Genomic DNA, 23264 nt, shown 5'->3' with positions numbered 1-23264 from the left:
GGCAGCCTTCACGACACACAACACAGAATCACTAACTAGAAACTCATAGCCAAGTTCCGCACACGAGGACAGCTTCAACCGGGATCTTGGGTTCATGTCACACTATCTGCAATCCCCGCAACTTGCCTGGGCTTGCAAAATCTCACTAACTGTCCTGGCTGGAGACAATACACACCTCTTTAACCACTGCTTGGCCCTCTCTCCACTCACATTGTCTGTACCTTTAAGACTTGATTACCTGTAAAGACTCGCATTCCAACCATTATCTTGTAAATTGAGTGTGTGTCTGTACCTGACCTGTTTGAGAACACAAGTCCTCATCCACCTGATGAAGGAGCCCAAGACTCCGAAAGCTAGTGCTGCCAAATAAACCTGTTGGACTTTAACCTGGTGTTGTGAGACTTCTTATGAGCCATATTGTCCACAGCAGTAATTTTTGTCTATAAAGACATGACAAATTTGGAGGCGAGGATCGGATCAATGGATTCTCTAGATATAACTTTTGTGTTGGAGCTAACTGACCGAGGAACATGAGTTTTCTTTGTTGAGAAACAGGTTTAAAATCTGATTTAAACAATTTTCATTATACATGTGGGTGGTCTGACCAGGATGCTTGCACCTATAGTATATGACTATCACCAAGAGCCTTTTGGTGTTTATGTGGAATGGGTAGAGATGTTTTTCGCTGCCAACAATATCCTTGAAGAACCTGATGATCCAACTGTCAACCAGTGTGGAAAAGGAAAAGGGTGATCTTATTGACTTAAGCAGGCTCGGAGGTGTATGAGGTGCTGAAGAATTTGATCACCTCAGCAAAGGAAAACTCGCCGCAGTCAGACATTTTGACTATGTTTGAGCAGTATTACAACCCCAAGCCTTCAGAGATTACAGAAAGCTAACATTTTGGGATTGGGAATCAGCTGCCCAGTAAGGACACGAAAGATTTTATCGGAGCTTTGAAAAAGCTGCCCATTCATTGCAATTTTGGAGTTTGGAAAGAGTGCATTGCAGGACAGATTTGTTTGCAGTTTAAAAAGTGAGTGCATTGACAGTGGGTTGATGTCATTGCCACAGTAATAGTTTTCCAAACAGCATTGTCCATGGACCTGGTGGAACATGACTCAAGGAAAGTTTAGAGTTAACAACCAAAAGGTGTCTGCTGAAGTAAAAAAAAACAGTTGTCCATTTGGGAAAACAGAGTACGACAGCTGCAAGAATGGACGTCATCTTAAGGCTAGTCACAGTAAGATAAATGAAGAGAACACAGGCTGCAAAAAATGACAATGCATATGGTTGAACATCAGCAGGTCAAAGAGGAATTGGTTGAGTTCAGAAACACAAGGATGTCCAACACAAACACTCAGGGCATCACTGTCCAAATAGAATTGGATATAACTCCGGTAGACACAGAGGTTGACGCAGGCATCAGTTAGTGTAACCCCTGAGTCACTATCATGAAAAGTTGAGTCAACATCGGCTGGAAATTTGTGAATATTCTGAGGCAGTTGTGAACGAGAGAAAATTCCCATAAGTGTGTTGGTTCCAGTCACATACAATGAGCAAGATACAAAATTGTCCACCAATGTAACGAGAGATGAAAAACCAGCTTTGTGTGATGATTTTGATATATTTTACGTGTAAGGTGGGGTTGCTTTAAGAGGCAATGTTTGGTTACAAGATTGGATTTGTCTGGTAAACATGCAACAGATGCTAAGACTGCTGGCTAATTTTGGCTGGCAATGTATTACTTTGTAGAGTTATTGGACCTTTTGCTTATTTAGGTTCTCCCGGGATTTTAGACTAGGTATGCAGAGTCATGAGAGTTTGTATTAGGTTGATTGACAGAGACAGGGTCATGTTTAATGGGAGGAGCTAAGCTTGCAATAACAAGCAGTTTCATTTTCAGTTAAAAATACAAGCAGTTGCTGCCTAGACCTGCAAGAAAAAGACAAGTCTCTCTCTCGCCAAAGGCTTTCTGAAAGCTCCAGGATTGTTAACCCAGTCACAAGCAAGTATGCATGTACTTTGCTAACTAATTATAAAGAGGGTTTTAAGTCTATAAGAAAAAAATTACTTGATTGAAACTCAGTGATAGATTAACAGTTAAGAATTATACCTGGTCATGTTTAAGTATTGTTTAATTGTTAACAGTCATGCTAATTGATTTATTATAGTTAAACTGTGTTGTAAAATAAAATTTATTTTGATTAAAAACTCCCTGGCTTGTCAGTAGAATCATGCCTGAAGTGAAACAGCCTATCCTCACATTAATGCCAAAATAGAAAAATTGCTGGGGTCTAATCTGGCTCAATAATATACCTTGGGTTTTCTGATCTGCTACCCTAATACTTGTCAGGAAGCAACTGATTGGCTGCACTTAAGTTAAACTGGAGCAAACTTTTTCACACAAACGAAATTCATTTTGCAAGACAACGTGATCGACAAATTCCCTAAGCTAATTAGTGAAACCAGAAAATGAATTCAAAGATGCAAGGCTAACATCTGGGTTTAGAAGAAGGCCAGACCAGTTCAATGCAAGCCACATTGCTGGGCGCAAAGTTTTCTCTGGACTAATGACACAGCCCATTTTCAGTCAGGACTTCAATCCCGGCTGAAACAGAAATTGGCAGCATAGCCTCTCCCTCGACAGGGTAAGTCCAGCAAGTGCAAGAGAAACAAAAGGGGAGGACATCAGCCCCCTCCCATTTTAAGACAATTGCTCCCATATTCGAATGTTTTTAAAGGTCCAATTTTATAAATGAATGAGTGAAGTGAAGGAATAAATAGGTCAAGAGGGTAGTTGTGCGGTTGGACACAGTGGAAGAGAGTTGGGTCTAGTTAGTGGGGTAGTCAGGTCTGGTCAGGGGAAGTTGGGGGAGAAATTGCCGTAAGTATCTTTGCAACCATGGAAATGGCCAACTAGAGGGCAAGTTTGATGGGCAACAATTATTTATGTAACAAACAGCCACTCAAAATGGGTTGAGGGGTTTCCAATGAATCAAACAAAAACTGGCAAACTTCTAGATATTTTGTGTAGTTTGTTTGCTGTTTAATTGTTCCAAGAGGAAACTATGTTCAACAACAAACCGGAGTTTTGTTCAAGAATTTGCACAATTCATGAGAACAAATGCGATAAAGTTTCACCATATCATCCTGCTTCCAAAGGAGCAGCAGAGCACACAGTACAAATAATTAAGCATGCACTTGTTAAACAAATGCTAGGTACAAATCTGAAGAAATTTAATTTTTTATTGGATCACAGACTGGCAACCTTTCTGCTTATTTATCATAACACACTTCATACTGCTACTGGCAGAATGCCAGCTGGATTGTTTCTTAGAGGACAGCCCAGAACAAGGTTTTTATTGCTAAAGTCGCATTTAGCAGTCAGAAGAAGAGAAATAGTCCAGGCAGAGTGATGAAAAAAGTCTGAAATTAAACAAGAAGGTTAGAGTGAAGATTCATGATTATAAGTGGTTACCACAAAGTGAAAATATGTGATCCATGGACAGATTTGGTCACAGTGTTTGTTAGTGGAAAGGTTAGGTTTGTACGCACGAATCAGGTTTTACCTTGAGGTTCACAAGGATAAAGGAAGTTTGGAGGAATTAAATGAGTCTAATGAATTAGTTTGGACATAAGTAGATATAAGTAGAGTACAAATAGTTAATCCAACACAAGTCGTACCAGAAACCAGTTTATGTTGTCCACGTGAGAAATGTTGCCTGTAAAGATATATCTAAAAACATCAAAGTGCATAATTTTTAAGAAGTAATCGGACAGAACATTGCGTGAATGACACTTTACACTCTCTGAGGTATTGATGCCCTCCTCTTGCATTAACCAATAGGTTTGTGATAAGTTTTTTGAATGAATACAAAAACTGCTCTGGTATTTTAGACTGAGGTGGCAGCATAGGTAGTTAAATACTTTAGAGGGATAAAATTTGTTGCAAGTCTGGCTGGAATAAAATTCAGAAAGTCAAGCAGAAAACCCAACAGGAATGCGTGTTTGTAAATGTTAATATCAACAGATAAATGGTTATCACAATTTTATAAATACCTATTACCTTGAACCTGTAAAACATGGTTTTTAATTTATTAACTGTTTTGGGCCAGTTCAATGTCAAATCATTTTAACAGAAACATCATTTCAACTTTATGTTGCCACATGCTGTGTTTCAACTGAACTTTTAATTGAATTGCATAACGTTCCCTAGTCTACTCCTCGAGCTCTCTACTGTAGTTCATTGCATTCATCTTCCTTCATAGTTTTGTAACCACAGCTGCATAATTGCAATTATTCTCTGATCCAAACTATGTAAAATAATCTGAGCAATGCTACTCTCAGAACTATCACTCACCCTATTGGCACCATAGTAACAGGCATAAACTTAGCAGCCCCCTTCCTGACAGCAAACTAATGATAGGTATCTGGCATGAGGAGCACAAATGACATCCGGAATCACTGTACAAAACGCAACATTTTCTTAAAACATAGCAGCGTAATACAACTTAAAGGAAACTAGCATTTGATGCCTATAAAACAAAATAAAGTTGCAGTATTCTGATATGTCATCACTTTATTCCACACAATGGAAATATTGAAAACACACTCAAACCAAAGAGAAGCAAAATACTGCAGATACTCGATTGAGACAAAAACAGAAAATCCTGGAAAAACTCAGCAGGTCAGGCAGCATCTGTGGAGAGAGAAAATAGAGTTAACATTCAAAGTTCGTATGACTCTTCTTTAGAACTAAATAGGAGGAAAAATGTGTGACTTTTCTTATCTTCCAGACATTTTTTCGCAAAAAAACTTCTCCCCCACCATCTGCCACATGTTCTTAAGTTTTGCTTTCATTGAGCACTGAACTTTATTCTCTCATTAACGCATCCTTATATCTCATCTTTATACAATTACTAGCACCTTCTTCTGCCATATGACCTACATATCTTTTTGCAATCTATCCTATCTCCCACCAATCACAAACCTTCTACTCTATTCCAGCTGTTCCCTTCCCACTTGCACAGTATATAATCCATCACATTTCTCCCTCTCTTTAACTCCGAAGAGGGCTTCAGACGTTAACTCTATTTTCTCTCTCCATAGATGCTGTCAGACCTGCAAGGGTTGCAAAAACCCTTGCTCAATTTTATTTTTTAAATTCTTGTCTCCAAATCCTTCCAGCAGTTTTGTTTCAGTAAAATGTGTACACACATTTGTAAGAGGGAGGTCGTGCCTTACAAATTTGGTGGAGTTTTTTGAGGAAGTGACAAAAACGGTTGATGAAGGAAGGGCCATGGATGTCGTCTATATGGATTTCAGTAAGGCATTTGACAAAGTCCCACATGGCAGGTTGGTTAAGAAGGTTAAGGCTCATGGGATACAAGGAGAAGTGGCTCGATGGGTGGAGAACTGGCTTGGCCATAGGAGACAGAGGGTAGTGGTCGAAGGGTCTTTTTCCGGCTGGAGGTCTGTGACCAGTGGTGTTCCGCAGGGCTCTGTACTGGGACCTCTGCTATTTGTGATATATATAAATGATTTGGAAGAAGGTGTAACTGGTGTAATCAGCAAGTTTGCGGATGACACAAAGATGGCTGGAATTGCGGATAGCGAAGAGCATTGTCGGGCAATACAGCAGGATATAGATAGGCTGGAAAATTGGGCGGAGAGGTGGCAGATGGAATTTAATCCGGATAAATGCGAAGTGATGCATTTTGGAAGAAATAATGTAGGGAGGAGTTATGCAATAAATGGCAGAGTCATCAGGAGTATAGAAACACAGAGGGACCTAGGTGTGCAAGTCCACAAATCCTTGAAGGTGGCAACACAGGTGGAGAAGGTGGTGAAGAAGGCATATGGTATGCTTGCCTTTATAGGACGGGGTATAGAGTATAAAAGCTGGAGTCTGATGATGCAGCTGTATAGAACGCTGGTTAGGCCGCATTTGGAGTACTGCGTCCAGTTCTGGTCGCCGCACTACCAGAAGGACGTGGAGGCATTGGAGAGAGTGCAGAGAAGGTTTACCAGGATGTTGCCTGGTATGGAGGGTCTTAGCTATGAGGAGAGATTGGGTAGACTGGGGTTGTTCTCCTTGGAAAGACGGAGAATGAGGGGAGATCTAATAGAGGTATACAAGATTATGAAGGGTATAGATAGGGTGAACAGTGGGAAGCTTTTTCCCAGGTCGGAGGTGACGATCACGAGGGGTCACGGGCTCAAGCTGAAAGGGGCGAAGTATAACTCAGACATCAGAGGGACGTTTTTTACACAGAGGGTGGTGGGGGCCTGGAATGCGCTGCCAAGTAGGGTGGTGGAGGCAGGCACGCTGACATCGTTTAAGACTTACCTGGATAGTCACATGAGCAGCCTGGGAATGGAGGGATACAAACCATTGGTCTAGTTGGACCAAGGAGCGGCACAGGCTTGGAGGGCCGAAGGGCCTGTTTCCTGTGCTGTACTGTTCTTTGTTCTTTGTTCACATGCTGTGCCATTTTTATACATCACTCCACCTACCCCACCATCACCCAGTTCTTAACATTACAGAGCTATTATATCATAAGTGAGTGTAAGATTGTCACACCAGCAGAGAATGACAGCAATTGTATTTTTGGCACTATTGTCTTCTATTTCAGTATGCAGAGACAGAAAATTATATTTTGTTGGAGCTTTGGGAATAAACATAAGCAGTCTCCTAAATGTCAAGCACACTGAATTTCATTTTGCTTTTTTAAATGCTATTTCCATGTCCAACTGCAATTATAAATAGAAATCTAAAAACTCCTTCTGCAAAACCCAGGTTTTAAAACCTTACAGGTATCACACCCATTAAATATGACCACACCTATTAAACTGCCCAAAACAAGCTATGGCAGTAATGACTTTGGATTTTAGCACCATAACAGATATGAAAAGATTAGACCACTTGACTCATCAAAAACTTCTGTCTTTTAATCCAGGTTGTGACATCAGCTACCAGCAATGCTTGCATTGCAACATCACTCTGAACTTAGATCGACATAAAACCCATCACGTAAGCAAATAAAACCCACTTCATTTGATCAAGTTTATACAGCTATTGATCATCATTCTAAAGCAATAAATTGCATTCTTCAATGTATGTACTTTAACATCTAACTTTAAAATAGAAATTTTGAACATGCATTCCCAAAGTCAGTCTGAACTAATTTGAATCGTAAATCCATTGCATGTTTATATTGCTAAAGGAACAGTGAAAACTACAAATTGGATTTCCATTTGACTGGTTTTCCCTCTCCTTCACATGCCCATTTCACGTGAAAACTGTCCAACTTATGAAAATCTTAGAAATGTTCAGCATGTCTGACATCATGTGCTGGGAGAAACATCTCTGGTCTGTGGCCTTTCACCAATGGCCACGGGCCCGAGTAACATCCCAGTTACAGTGATGGCATGAAAGGGCACAGACCCAAAGCATTAACTCTTTCTTCACAGATGATACTGGATCCGCTGACCGCCTTCAGCATTTTCTGTTCTTATCTCAATTTCCAGCATCGGCAGTATTTTAACCTTAAACTAGTGGAAGTGCTTTTCCTCCCTACTGCCTACAAAACTGAGAAAACCTTTTCTTTTAAAACTCACTTTCCCACAGGTTATTTAAAAAAAATGACATAGGCAAGCTTCCAAAACCAAGAAATATTTTTGCAGAGTCAGCAGTTTGTCAAAACTATTCATGGTAAACATTAATGTGGCACGTTAGTATGGTATTGTATAAAAGTGCTTGAAAACTTACTGCAACCAATTGTCGTACTAATTGAACTTGACCAGGCATTTTTCATGTTTACACCTACACTTGTTAGTTCATTGCTAAGGTCTACCACAGAACTAAATAAGGGAGAAAAAAAATCAATTCTTTGGAAAATAGACCAGTTTGTCCAGTATTTTTCAAGGTCTACTGCCCAAGAAGGAAAACACTGCTTGTTGAAAACACAATGGATGTTCTGATTGTCGAGAGTATTTTGGAATTTATCCAAAGTGAGCAACAAATTGCCTTTTTTAAAAAAAGACATTCTCTTGTACATTTAAAGTATTATATATGTTTAATTTCAGAAGTAACTAAAATATTCACCGGAGTGCTAGCATCAGGATTATTTTCCTAGACAGTAATCATGAGGCTTGGACTGTCTGGAGATACACATTCAAATTCCACCATGACAGCTAGGCCATTTAAAATCAGTCAATTAAATAAATCTGGAATTTAATAAGAGTTAGCATCAGTAATGGTGGCTATAAAAACCTCCAATTCATTTATGGAAGAAAATCTGCCACCCTTATCTATTTTGATCTGTATGGGGCTCCAGGCCCACAGTATACGTGACTCTTAACTGTCCTTTTAAAGTGGTTGAGCAAACCACTCTGTACCAAACCATTACGACAAAGTAACCTTCATCACATAGGCTACAGCGGTTGAAGGTGGCAGCTCACCATCACTTTCGCAAGGGTAATTAGCTATGGGAATAAATGCTGACCTTGTTTGTGACATCCACATACCATGACTGAATAAAAACAAAATGATGTCCATCAAACAAAGGTGAATTGTAAAATACAGATTTTTGGCAAGACACAAAACTTCAAAAAAATATACTGCATCATTTTATTCCAGAATTAATTTGGATGATCTCTCCTAATCACATACAATAATTCCAAACTTTTCACTGAATAGATGAAAGAGAAAACAGGTTGTAAAGGACATTCATTTTTGTAGAAGGAGTGAGTCAGTTTCAATGCAGAGTGCCCTTCCAGTTCAGGAGATGTTTTGGAAATTGGGCCTGAAGAACAAGACCATATTGCACTTCAAGAGTTGTTTTCTTTCCACCCTGTCCTTCCCACTTTCCCTTAAAAATCAGATGCATTTGTAAGCCTTTAGTACCATTGCGAAGAACATATACTGATGTGCGGGCTGAGGAACCTTCCATCAACAGGAACTGAGGTCTGCAACATGCTGCAGTATACACTGAATGACCCAATTCAAATGCTAAACAATTAAAAATGAACTCTGAGTATGCCATTCGGCCCTTCACGTCTGCTCTGCCATTCAATAAGATCATGGCTAACCCAGTTGTAAACTCCCGCCTATCCTTGTTTATCAAGGATCTATCTACTATGCCTTAAAAATATTCAAAGGCTGCCCTCCACTGTCTTTTGAGGGAGTGAATCCAAAGACTCACTCCTCAGAGAAAAGAAAATCTTCTCATCTCTGTCTTAATTGGGAACCCCCTTTTTTTTTAAACAGTGACCCTCATTCATAAATCTCCCACAAGAGGAAACAGTCTCTCCACATTCACCCTGTCAAGACCCCTCAGGATCTTAAGTGTTTCAATCAAGTCACCTCTTACTCTTTTAAACTCCAGTGCATTAAAGCCTAGCCTTTCCTTTCCTGAAATTTGCCCAATTTGGTATTAGTCTAGTAAACCTTCTCTGTTCTCCTTCTAATGCATGTGCATCCTTCCTTAAATAAGTAGACCAATCCTGTACACAGTATTCCAGATGTGGTCTCACCAGTGTTTTGTACAATTAAGCATAATCTCCCTACTTTTACATTCAATTTCCCTCACAATAAATGATAATATTCTATTAGCGATCCTAATTACTTGCTGTAACTGTATTCTAGCCTTTGTGATTCATGCATTAGGATACCCAGATCCCTCTGCATCTCAGGGCTCTACAATCTCTCATCATTTAGGTTATATGCTTCTTGTATTATTCTTCCTGCCAGATGGACAATTTTACATTTGCCCACATTACGCTCTCAGATTTTTGCCCACTCACTTAAGCTATCCATATCCCTTTGAAGCATTATTATGCTCTCTTTACAACTTACTTTCCTTCCTATCTTTGTATCATCAGCAAACTTAGCAACTATATATTTGACCTCTTCATCCAAATCATTTATACAATTTGCAAAAGGTTGAGTCCCCAGCATTGATTTCTGTGGCACACCACTCTTTTAACTGAATTCAACACAACAGAAGGCAAATCCAGTATTATTTGGCAATGCAGCACTGTGCAATTAAATGGTGCTGCAACTAGTGTTACTTCAGGGATGCCAAACTTACCCACTGACCAGATTTCTCAATGATCCTGGCCATTTTCCAATGAACTCAAATGCATCAATGGCTTAATCTTTATTCTCACCTCTCTGACAACACCACAGTCCTTCTATATCCTACTTAATACAAACATTGGTGGGTGTGTGGCATGAACACAGATTCACTTTAGCTGATAAATGTCAAAAACAAATTTCAGATGCTGAACTCTGGCTGCTTGGATATTTCTTTGCTTTCGTGCTAGCATCCCCACAATCAATATGGAAATAGTGAATTTCCTGAAAATTCTCAGCATCATTAAAATCCCTGACTGTAGATTTCAAACCATACTTCAACTAATGTCTCACCAACATAGATGCTCACTTTGACTTATTTCTGAGGTGTTTAGTCTTTTACATTGCAAGACCTGGAGTGAGAGCAACATCAGTGGAGTGAATTTTAAGTACACCATAATATGTTTCAGCCAGTTAGACTTGCCACTTTTGTTACACAATTCCAGACTACAGGCAGTCCTTGGACTTGCAACCCAATTGGTTCCCAAAAACCGCGATGCAAGTCAAAACGTCATCAGTCAGAACTGGTTTTCCCACAAGAACAATGATATAAGTGAGGGATTGGTTCCAGAACCAAGGGGCAATGCCATATTTTCACCAAGTAGTGAAAAATTTTTGAGATCTTGCTTTAGTATAGTTGCATTACAGCAGTGTATTTCCCAGGATGTAATAGTGCCTACATTTTCAAAAACACTTCCATACTGTATACGAGAAGCATTTTGTCCTCTTCAGGTTGTGAAAAGTGGATTATAAAGGACATAACAGTTGGTAAAGACCAACAGTTTACTGGCATGGTGTCAAAGTCAAAATTGTGTCGAAACACCATGACAATTTACAAATGTTCATTGTAACGCGAACATTGTAAAATTGAGGACTGCCTGTACTAAATAGTGATTAATAAATAATCAATGGAAGTACTAATGATAATTCACCTTCAACCAGAGCAAAACTTATATAGTTTTAAACAGGTGAGAATAAAGTATTTCAAACTCATTTAATCTCAGTGCTTTAGAAATCAATGAGGTTCAATTGACAAATTCATGTCAGTATACAGGTTTGAATTGTGCTATTTAATCATCTTCCAAACTTCATACATTATAAAAACTCATGTTAAGAACATATTGTCCCTATAAGTTTTAAGACAAACTTATTTGGTTCATATGACTCACAGACATAAGTAAAGAGTTTGATTGAAAAGGATTAGATAAACAAAAGGTGCTTTTGTACAGCTACTCATTCAAGTTGAACCCTGAGAGACAATCACCCGTGGAACAAATTTTCATATACAGATTATGAGATCCATTATTCAAGTGGAAAAATGTAGAATTATTTTTTTAAAAGTGCCCATGAGAATCAGATTCAGTAATTTATGAACATGAGGAGTTACTTATAGTGGTTATCTTCCAGAATTCAACCTAAAACAACAAGCTTTAGGATACCAACTGCTTTAGAAACTGGACTGGAAATATCAGCAGAGTGGACATTTGATGATATAACTGAGGAACACTGCCAGAGATAACAGTTCCTGCACCTAAAAGAAAAATATCTGAATCCTAATGGACTCGTGCATTTAACTTGTGGTCACCAACAACCAGTCTATTGTAATGTCCCCATGGCCAAAAGCACCATCAGTACTGCGTTCAGTTGCACTCTATATACAACAATCATAGAAATGAGACGGTTACCAGCTTTTTCTTGGTGCTTCAACTTCTGTGCGCCTCGAAACATAGATAAATCAACATAACTATAGTTTTGCTTTCCTACTCTGAGTGACTAACACAGCATCCTGTATAATATATATTACAGTAAGAAGTTTAACAACACCAGGTTTAAAGTCCAACAGTTGGACCCCAGTCCAACGCCGGCATCTCCACATCATAGTATATATTATGCATATGTGAAATGCTCATGCCATCTCAAAAACTTCCAAACTGGACAAAGACCTAAAATGGCTGAATCTCTGTCAGTCTGTGACACCAAACAAAAAGAACTACCTGGCAGTGTCCGAGAAACTTGCATCTCATTATCCCTTAAGAGCCGCTAATGATTCACTTGCGAATTACGCAGACCAAATTCAACAAGAGCTATACAAAGACCATCTGCATTTCATAATCCAGGCTGGTCAACAGGAGTTTGCTTGTCTGCTGAAACAAAGAGCCCTGCAACAGCACTGTGGGTGTACCTATACCACAGGAATTGCAGTAGTTCAAGAAGGCAGCTCACCACCACCTTCTCAAGTGCAATAAATGCTAGCCTAGTCAATGACATCTGCATCCCATAAATCAACAAAAAAAACTTCCTTTCAATTCTTAATGGTTGAGACATGCAACAATTTTAGGGACCCAGACAAGGGATCTGCATCCCTTGTTAAAGACAGGGTGGAAAGGTGGAAGTCATGTGAAATGGGCCACTGGCTGGTGGAACCAGTAATATTGCCATACTGAATTGCAAAGTCTCAGTCTGCCATTTTACCATCTAACTAGCAGAATCACAGACAAGGAGATCTGGCTCAAGTTGGACATTTAGCCCCATAAACAATGCTTTGGCTGGGAATTCTGTACCATTGCTTACAAGACTAATTCATCGTTGCAAGGCTATATCACCGGAAAAGTGAATTATCCAGCATTAATTTTCAGCTCACCAACCTCCATGAAGGAATACCTCTTTGAACCATGATTCTAGGCTCTGAAATCCACGTGAAACAATGTTTCTTGTCTCTGTGGCATCTGCACTGTAAATCTTTCTTTTTGCTATCCCTCTTTTGTTGTATGAATGCCAAGGAGGCAACTTTGCATCCGTCCGTCCACATTTTGTGAACGCAAATAAACTAACCCTTTGAGTTCATCCCATTTTGAGATTGCTGTGGGATTATTAAGAGAAAAAAATCACACCTGAACCAAGGAGTTGGGAAATACACCACCATTGATAACGGAAGAAGCAAATCAAAAATGCTTTTCCGTGGTGAGTGAAGAAAGTCATGCTGTTTAAATTTAACCCCCCACCCCCGCATCATATCTGTAACATTTTCATATACCAACTTCTTGCCATGTGTGCTGCTTTCCATAGCACTTTTCATTTTCTGAATGTCATTCTCAACAATTCTTTGATACTCTGGCGCTATGCTTCACTTTCATCTTAAGTATATAAAGGTGTTTCCTCAGATTCTCACGCACATTTATGATATTTTCTGGGCACAAAATAATCCCTTGATGCCCTTGTAGAACTTTCTTTCCTAAGTGTCCATAAATGTAGAAATGCAATGGCCGTGTTATTACTAAAATCAAATAAAGGCTCTCGGGGCTTCAAAAAAAAAGCCACAACCTCACAAATTGTTTATGCCAACTTTCCCTTTTGAGAAATAGAACCTCAAACCAGTATTCTCCGAACTGCCGAATGGGAAAATCCTGTGTAAATATTAATATCCCACCCATCCCCACAGCCAATTCTTGCCAATGCCAAGATATGACCACGGGAGCCACTGACTTAAATTTTAAAAGGCAATATCAGTGACTCTAAAGGTTGCACTATTCTCAGTTCAAAATGATGTTTCTTGGTATTAGCAGATCTCAGAAGCAGCCTCAGATCCAAAGAATATTTGTGTTGTTCATTTAGGAGTATTCAAAACTCTTGAAAGCCACAGCTCAACTGCACCCTATGAGAATGTAGGTTTGGAAGGCTGGGGCTAAGTAGAAATGAGCAAATTGTTTGTATATTTGAAACTCCAAGTCAGAATAACTCAACAATTATATTACTTTCTTTCACTTTTTAAAAACAGATTGTTTGGCATCCATGACAAATTGCATCATCTGGAATATACTGTGATACAAAAAGGCCAAACTTAACAGATGGGCAGAAATAGAAAGTCAACAAAATTTGATGCATTTGTGAACCCCCGGGGGATCCAAATTTGAAAAGCTATCACTGAAATACAATAGGATAAATAATCTTGGACTTTTTAAAAAAGATAGCAATCTAGTTCCTTTTTGAACACCTCGATCAAACCTACCTCTACCACCCTCTCAGGAAGTTTGTTCCAGACGCCAACCATCCTCTTGGTGAATTTTTTTCCTCACATTGTTTAATATTAAATATTTAATTAATTGAATTTAAATTCTCCAAGCTGCAGAGATGGGATTTGAACTTATGTCTCTAGAGCATTCATCCAGGCCTCCGGATGACTACTCCAGTAACATTACCAATATGCTACTGTACTATGCTTAATCTTTCCTGCCATTCAGGAAAGCAGATTAGGTAGCACAGATGATAGGGTGACAGTAAATATTCAAAACCATTATACTTACATTAATTACTTAAAATTTAGTACACCAAAATTACGAGCTTAACATAACAAAATTTGTTATTAGCATTCTTCATGCTAAATCTCTATTGCTGGTTTATGTATAACTTCAAATATGAATGTTCAAGTTGAAATAGCTTTTTTTTGAGGCCTCTGTCAGTAATTGTTTGAAAGGATTGAATGGGTTTGCACCCAAACCTTTTATTTCTGAAATAAGTATCTCGTCTATGATGGTACAGAGTGAAATAAACACAGGCACCCTTAACCAAAAACTCAATAACTGCTACCAAATTAGCAAAGTCACTCAGAAGAGACTGAAAACTGACTTGTGCAGAAAATGAAAATGTGCAGCAGAGGGTGCTCAGGGGATAAGGTAAGACACATTGTTAGAGGAGGAGGGGCTGAGGTCTACAGTTGGTCACGTCATGCGATTACTTAGCTGTAACACTGGATGACTGAAGTGGGGTGAAGAGGTGGGGCGGGCAGGGGGTGATAAAGGACCCCCATTCCCCAGCAATCTTAATGAACATAAATTACCCACAAGGAAATGGAAATACTGAAGCTACTTTTACATATTCTTCTAATGGAAATATATTCACAGAAGAAATAAAAATGACTGCAGATGAATGAGCCAGGCATACTTTATGATATTCATGCTGGGAACTCAAGACCAAATTAGACCTCAGCTCATTAGGGAAATACCTCCTTTATACTACTTACAATTTAATAAATACAAGAATGCATGAAATGGAATTAATCAAAATAAATGACATTTTATTTGGTACTTTCTATTGAACCAACTGTTGCATATATACTAACAGATTTTTGAGCTTATACTAACATTTTCATGTTAAAAGAATGCCAATTGAAGACAATCATATAGCAGAGGGCAGAATTATACTGGCTGTATATAGGCAATAGCCATGTTTGCTCCATTCCAAATTTGGTAAAAGGAGCTTTTAACAATTATAATTGCAGAGCACTGTATGTAATTGAAATCATAATAAAATAGAAATCCAATACAAAAGTGAAAATAAACTTTAATATGTATGTTCAGAATTCTAGTTTTTCCAGAGCAGACTTCATTTGCAATGTTAGGAGCCACAAATTGAAAGCAAGCAAGGCCTTCAGGTGATTCCGCCCACAATCATAATCAGGATACTAAATAAGATTATTTCACTTCAGATCTGAAAGCAGATCACAGCATTCCACAATCCAATATCTTAACACCCTACAGTACAGTTGCTTTCTTTGTACTTGAGCATATTATTTTCTAAGAAATTGTTTAGTCAAGTTACTGTCCTTTCCTCCGACTAATGCGAGGTGGAGGAAGAGAAATCAAGCTTAAGTGCACATGGAAAGGGAATGCCCCCTTGTGTCCCTCAAGTCAATGGGCTGGGCACAAGGATATGTCTATATTGAAGTTTACAACACCGATTTATATTTATATAGCACATTTAATGTAAAGAAACATCCTAAAGTACTTCATAAGAACATTATAAAACAAAGTATAACACTGAACCATGTAAGGAAATATCAGTTGACCAAAAACTTGGACAAAGAAGTGGGTTTTAATAACATCTTAAAGGAGGAAAGCAAGGTAGAGAAGAGAAGAGATGAGATGTCAGAGGTATTCCAGAAATTGGGGCATAGGCAACTGAAGGCATGGCCACCAATAGAGGAGCAGCTAAAATTAGAGATAAACAACAGAGTAGAATGAGAGGACTGCAAATGTTTCTAGAGACTGGAGGAAATGACAGAGGGGGACAAAATGAGAATTTTGAAATCAAGACCAGGAGTCAATGTAGGTCAGCAAGCACAACTTTGCTGCAAACTAAGACACAGGCAGCAGAGTTTTGAATGACCTCAAGTTTATGGTGCACATGAGCCATTTTGTTGTACTGGATTAGGCACGTTGGGAAGATCTTTGAAGGGAAGAGGAGGGAACAGATTTTTGTCCTCCACCCTAGTTATTCATTAAAACTAGTTCACATTCACATAAACAATGAATAAAGGCAGACATGGGTCAAAATGTTGTCACCAGGTCACTGCACAGATGTAGACTGCCACGATGTGTTTACAGAAATGACAGAAATATATGCTTTGTGCCTTCAAAATGTAATCTCACTTTATAGATTTACAAGATCACATTTAAGAAATATAGAATACTTTATATATTCCAATTTGACAGTACTCTTTGCATATTAGTTTCCATTTGTCTTACTCGTTCATTCTTATGACCAAATACTTTACAAAATCTTATTTCTCATTTGTTTTAACAGATTTGATCATTTTGATGTAACTGTCTTCACATCTTTGGCAAGTTTTGTAATCTACTGTACATTTACAACCAGAAATTATTGTTTAAGTTTTGGAGAACTATATGTTAATTGTTTCAATATCACTTCTTCTGTAAACAATTATAAAATCAAGCCCACAGCTGTCACTTGAAACCTAATATACCAGGCATATTGTAATCTGAACGCTGGCTAATCCAAGATTCTTTCCTGCTGCTAATAAGAACTAATCTCAATTATTCATAAAGCAACTAACATTAGATTTTTTAAAAGCACAATTAAAATTTCTTCCATAATTCTAAAATAGTTAAATTATAAAACCACTTGCTGTAATATTAGCACAGTTATCAATACAATTTTATAGCTGTAAACAATAAAAGCACTAAGACATCACTGAGCATTTCTGTCCAATTCCTTTTTAGACAGTGCCATAACAGATGGCTGATGCTACAAGAGATAATCCCTGCAACAGAGTCATCAGCATGGATCAGCAATAATCATGCTGCTGGACACAATGTCTTTCCGCTAATGAAAGGTGCAGGCTGGGAAAGAGATTTTTTTTTCTCAAATGCATCGACCCTTTTTCAAAGTCAGGGTTGGTTGGTTTCAGTGCATTTTCTATTCTCCCGCTGCTGTTTATTTATTTATTTATCGCCATACAACTGTTAAAGCAAAAAGTCTGTGTCAAAACAAGGCCAGTATTCACTCGATACTGCAAGCATTACAATAGCTAGCCAAATTAAACCAACGATGTATTTATTTCTTATTTGCCTTCCTTTGAGACGAGCAAGAATTCCTTTTGTGCCATTATGTCAGTCTCTTTGACTACCTCCAGAGTGCTACTGGAGTGCTGAAGCCTGGGTGTCCATCTACTTTCATGAACTACTGCGATTAACACTCGAGAACCTGATGTTCAGTTTCACAGATGAAAGCAACTTCTTTGCATAGGGGCTTACATTTCTTGTACAAAGCAGATATGCTTGATGACCGAAACAAGGCAAAGCAAAATTAGGTCATACATGAATAAATTCTATTGACCAGAAACCACAATAGTCATTCACACATACTGCACACCTATCCTTGATTATCGTCATCAAATTACCAGGCAATGTAAAAAAAAGTCCAACGCAATGCTTCTCAATATAATAACAGTACTGTAACCAAAAAGCATCAGTAAAGACACTTGACTGGCACTTCTAATTTTCAAAACTTTAAATCCATTTCACCTTTTGATGACCGGATCATAATTAGATTTTTGTGCACACTTAATCCTAGACAAGTAAATTTTAAGGCACCACCATTCCTGCACAACTGCGTCAACACATTTATTTGCATTCAACATGCAAGCACAATACAACAGGCTTAACTCAATTTTTAAAAAAGAAAACCCAAATCATTTGTCCCAAAATTCTTCATAAAATGAAACTACTATCTTCATACTGCATATGGATTACTTTATGTAAATGTATAAGGGGTTTTATGTCAAGTTTTAATTGTCTTGTTGTCTTATTAACCATGTGGTCACAATCCTTTGCTCTTTTTGCCACCCTGCTCCCCAAAATTAATTTAATCAACCATCATGGTGACCTACTTCCTTCCAGAACAAATATAGAAACAGTAGCAAAGTTAAACTGTTACATAAAGCCTCATATAAATGTTATAATTTCTGCTATACAAGCTGTTTACTCCATTATAAATAGCTTTTAGAATACAAGTAAATCATCAAATTAAGGCATGTCCAAATTATCCAGTCATTAAAATTCAGACACATAATCCCGTTCAATCTACTGATACATGCATGTGTACCAGATTTGAAAAAAAACTATTGCTGTAAATATTCTGCATCATTTCGTTCCAATACAATATAATTTCTTCAAATCTGCACAGGATGTTCTGTAAATCAGAGCAGGTAGTCATTCTACCAGCAAAATTGGTCTTCTTAGTACCTATGGGACCAAATTATAAACAACAAATCCCAGAGACATTGGATGGAATTTTCCCCAAAAAACTAAGTGTGAGAATAACGGTGAGAATAACGGAGTGATCCACGCCGGTCTCTCAGGCAATCATCCCACATTTAGTGCACTGAAAGAGCCTCCACTTGAAACATGCTGTTATGGAGTCCCCAGGCATGTGACACACCCAAATTGGCTGCAGCTGTATGCCATTAACCATGGGGAGCTACATATAAACGTGCCCACTGCACCCACAGCCAGTCACACCAGGAAGATGGCAGTGCGTTGACCCACATTTCATGGAGGGAGACCCAGCTTGGCTGCTGGACACTCTGGAGAGGCATGCCATCCTGTACCCCCGAGAGGGCAGACAACCCAGGAACAGGGATTCGAATGCAGTCTGGGATGTGGGGGCTGCAGCAGTCAGTCCCTGCGGCCTGATAATGAGCACTGGCGCCCAATGCTGAAAGAAAATGAACAACCTCATCTGGGCTGCAAGGGTGAATGCCCGTCTGTCTCGTCCTGGCCAGGCATGGTATTGACATACACAGCCCCACCCACCCCCCAGGCCTGTCAGACTCTCAATCATCCCCTTTTGTTTCTGCAGACGAAGATGGCCCATAAGAGGAGGAAGCAGAAGACTGGCGGGAGTTCAAGTTGCATCTCCTGACCCCTTTCGAGGAATGTGCAATGGTGCTCTCAGGGGAGGTGCCCAGGTGAGCTGTAAGTGACAGTGAGGTCAGTGGACGCCACAGAAGTGACGATCCACAAAACCGTCATCCATATGACCTGTCTCAATGAAGTTCCAAGCTGCCCAGACATTTGTCCCTCCCTTTAATTTGATTTATTGTCACATGTATTGGGATACAGTGAAAAGTATTGTTTCTTGTGTGCGATTCAGACAAAACATACTGTTCATAGAGTACATAGGGGAGGGTAGTGTTACAGTCATAGTTAGGGTGCAGAGAAATATCAATTGAATATCTGGTAAGTCCATTCAAAGTCTGATGGCAACAAGGAAGAAGCTGGTTTTAAGTTGGTTGGTACATGATCTCAGATTTTTGTATCTTTCCCAACGAAAGAAGGTGGAAGAGAGTATGACTAATCAGTCATTCAAAAGAATAGCCAATAGACAAAATATTGAAAATATCAATCTATTAGGTCCCAACTGTCCAATTATTAATGTAAACATAAAAGGAATTTTCCATATTTTTGATTAATTAAAAAAGATAAAATTCATTTTTATTTTGTTATGCATCATTTGTATTTGCCCAGTGAAGCAGTTGAGGCTACCTCATTGAATGTTTTTAAGGCAAGGATAGATAATTTTTTGAACAGTAAGGAATTGAGGGTTACGGTGAGCAGGCAGGTAAGTGGAGCTAAATGCTCAAAAAGATCAGCCATGATCTTAGTGAATAGTGGAGCAGGCACGAGAGACCAGATGGCCTACTCCTGCCCCTAGTTCTTACGTTCTATGTCACCTATTGTAATTAAGATTCGAAGAAATTACTATTTGTAAAGAAAAGACAGGAACTAATGACTAAAATCACACACTAAATTTGTAAATCACCTGAAAAAGCATTGATTTAATGCCTTTAATGTCCTAAGACATTGAACAGAGTCACGACGAAAATGGAGGCTAAATCGAGGAACAAGAAATTAGGTTCGGTGACAATCGGGAGGGAATTCTATACGGCTGATTGGCTGAAGGCACAGCCATCAATAAGGGGCAAGAAGAAGGGAGAGATGTGTAACAGGCCAGAGTCAAAGAATAGAGAGGTCAGCGCTTCAGGATTGTAGGAATTAGGAAATTAAAAATTGTGGTGGAGTAAAGCTATTGAGGAAGCCCTTGCAAATTTAAAATTCTCTTCCTTGTGATTAACCATATAGATTAGCAAGGATGGCTGTAATGGGTCAGTAGAATTGGTACTGAGAAGGATATAGCCAGTAGAGTTTTGGATTGCCTGAACGTTATGAAGAATGCAGGATGGAGGGGGCAAGCATTGACATCATCAAGTCTAGAGGGACAAAGGCGTGAATGAAAATTTTAATAGCAAAAGATATGAGGCAAGAGCAAAGACAGATGATATGATGGAGGTGGAAGCATGTGGCCCTTTAAGGAAACTGGGAATAAGGGATCAGAAGTTCAGCATAGGACTGAATAGATCCTAAAATAGCTAATAGTTTTAGCAAATGGTTGGGCTCATTCTTTGCACAGCACAAATGAAGAGACTTAGTCTAAGACTGGAGTGAAGCAGCACTACTTCCAAACCAACAGGTAGTTACTGCACAAGATGTATTGGTTTCTTAAATATTAAAACATCATGACAAATAAACATTACTAACACAAACAGCAGAAGCAGAACACAACAAGGAGGAGAATTAAATGCATCATTTTGTAACATGCTTGTTTTACTGTCTATTAATTTGAAACCTAACCAGCTACAGTATGTATATAATTGAGACGCGTGATAATTTAACCCGTTAGGAATTGAGGGCACTCTAATTGGATTTCTACAATAAAACTAGATAACCAGTAAAATGAATTACTGATTGGAATTTTAGCATGCAACATATACTTTCCAATGTAGGACTATACAAGCCTTAAACAAGCAACATTAGCTACCAATTAGCTGTTACATACAAGTTTTACGTATTTTTCATATGATCTAATTTCAGGATGAAATGGTTTGACTGGTAGCTACAAGGCACGCACAATACTAGTTTGTGAAGTGCAAACCCAATGTCTGAGTGTGGATTGAATGAAGAAAATGGGCAATCTATATAACTGGCTTGGGAAATGGAAAAGTTCTATCAAGTGGAGTGCTTCTCTTGAGATTGAGGCTAAGGGATATTTTTATGTTGCTGGCCCATGCAATACCTGCTGGAGCATACAACGCCTTGATTGTGGATACCAAAATTAGGAAAGTGCGCAAAAATAGAAAATGCTGAAAAACTCAGGACAAATAAATTAATATTGCAGGTTTTAACTCTTCATATGCTTCAGACGTTCAACATTTGCAGTCTTTTGCTGATATCCCTCACCTAAAGAGCACACACATTTACCCCATGAACATAACATATGACGTTATAAAAATACGATGTTATAATATTGTTTGAACAAATTCATTATTGCCTTTGTAATGTTCTTTAAAGTGGAAGAACACATTATAATCTTGCCACAATCCAGCCAATATAATTTTGAACTTAAAGCACAAAACTGTATTGCAATTTTGATCTTTAAATTCTCCAGTGTAAATTGTAGAAAAAAATCTTTGCTTATAATGAATTACATTGCTTTAAAAAAATGGAATGAAGCAAACTGATCAACCAAATAATCAGTTAGACTCGTGTTTTTGCAATTCAGAGTATATATAAACGTAGCACCACAGAATACCTATTTTATTGATCTTCATTATTTAAGCAGTACACATGTGCTAAACGGAAAGTGTGTAAACTAAATCATGCAACCCTTCAGCCTGATGTCAATACATCTGAGTGCCAGACTTTCTTAAACATGTAACTACAGTACACTTTTTATAATGCTAAATCTGTATGACATAAAATCAAATCAAAGTAAAACAATTCTACAAAAGAAAATGCCTGCCTCTTTATTTAACCAAAAAAAACTCCATTATGTCTGCCAATTTAATGAACAGCAAATCAAGAAGCTACTTGGAGTGCACTGTAGCTAAGTGTCAGCTGTGTAGGGATTTACAGCTCCAGTCACACACAATATGCATAATGCAGTAGGCGTGCATCTGAAAAGCAAGACAAAGGAAAAAGGCTACTCCTTACAAACATCAGTGAAGACAATTTCACAAAATTCATGTGCCCTCCATTCACTTATTTACTCTCCTGAGATTCATTTAGAAAGGATATACTTTAATGCTAGGAACCCGAGGGCTCAGATATGTAACTCTTTGCAACAGATGTGCAAATTCTCAGCCTCATTAATTTACCATTTTTAGGTTAAAAGAAAAAGATAACCTCTTTGAAAAATTAAATACAATAATCATGAAAGTTTAACTCAATGTCAATGTCACAAAAACTAACAAGACATTCTACAGTTAAGAAAATTCCACAGTATGTAACAATATGCAAGGTTGTTTACAGAATCATTTTTCTATTGGCTGCATAAATATAAATGATATTTCACAAGTAAAGCTGAAACCAGTGATGCAAGAACAACCTGGTGAAACACAGACCAGAAGGTCCCTGGTATGTTTCTGGCAATCACCTGAATAACTGATCTCAGCCAAGGTAATATTTTAGGTTCTCCAAATGAATCGGAATATCTTTTATTTAAGTTATAAAGGGGGAAAGGAAACCAAGGTTCCAAGGTCCCAGAGCAAACCAGTAATCCCTCCTGGAAAATATATTTTATTACAAGAAAGAAAATTATCCATATTCAGTTCTTCGTAGAATGACCTAACAACACTATTTTAAGCTGGCAAATAGTTGAGTATAAAGCCTTAAATGTAACGAACTGTCTCACAGCGCTTCACAGGAGTATTAGAATGCAAGTGTGGCAGCGAGCCACATAAGAAGAATTAGGTCAGATGGACAAAAGC

The 23264-nt window shown here is 38.4% G+C and overlaps 1 protein-coding gene across 11 annotated transcripts in view; it reads right to left on the bottom strand.

The window, feature by feature from the left end:
* The window catches only part of baz2ba (bromodomain adjacent to zinc finger domain, 2Ba), a 267052-nt gene that overhangs the window by 122334 nt on the left and 121454 nt on the right, over nucleotides 1-23264 (bottom strand). The window lies entirely within an intron of this gene.

Source organism: Mustelus asterias, chromosome 14 (genome assembly GCF_964213995.1).
Source record: "Mustelus asterias chromosome 14, sMusAst1.hap1.1, whole genome shotgun sequence".
NCBI lineage: Eukaryota > Metazoa > Chordata > Chondrichthyes > Carcharhiniformes > Triakidae > Mustelus > Mustelus asterias.
The sequence above is the reverse complement of the archived record's forward strand: the minus strand, read 5'-3'. Positions and strand labels throughout refer to the sequence as shown.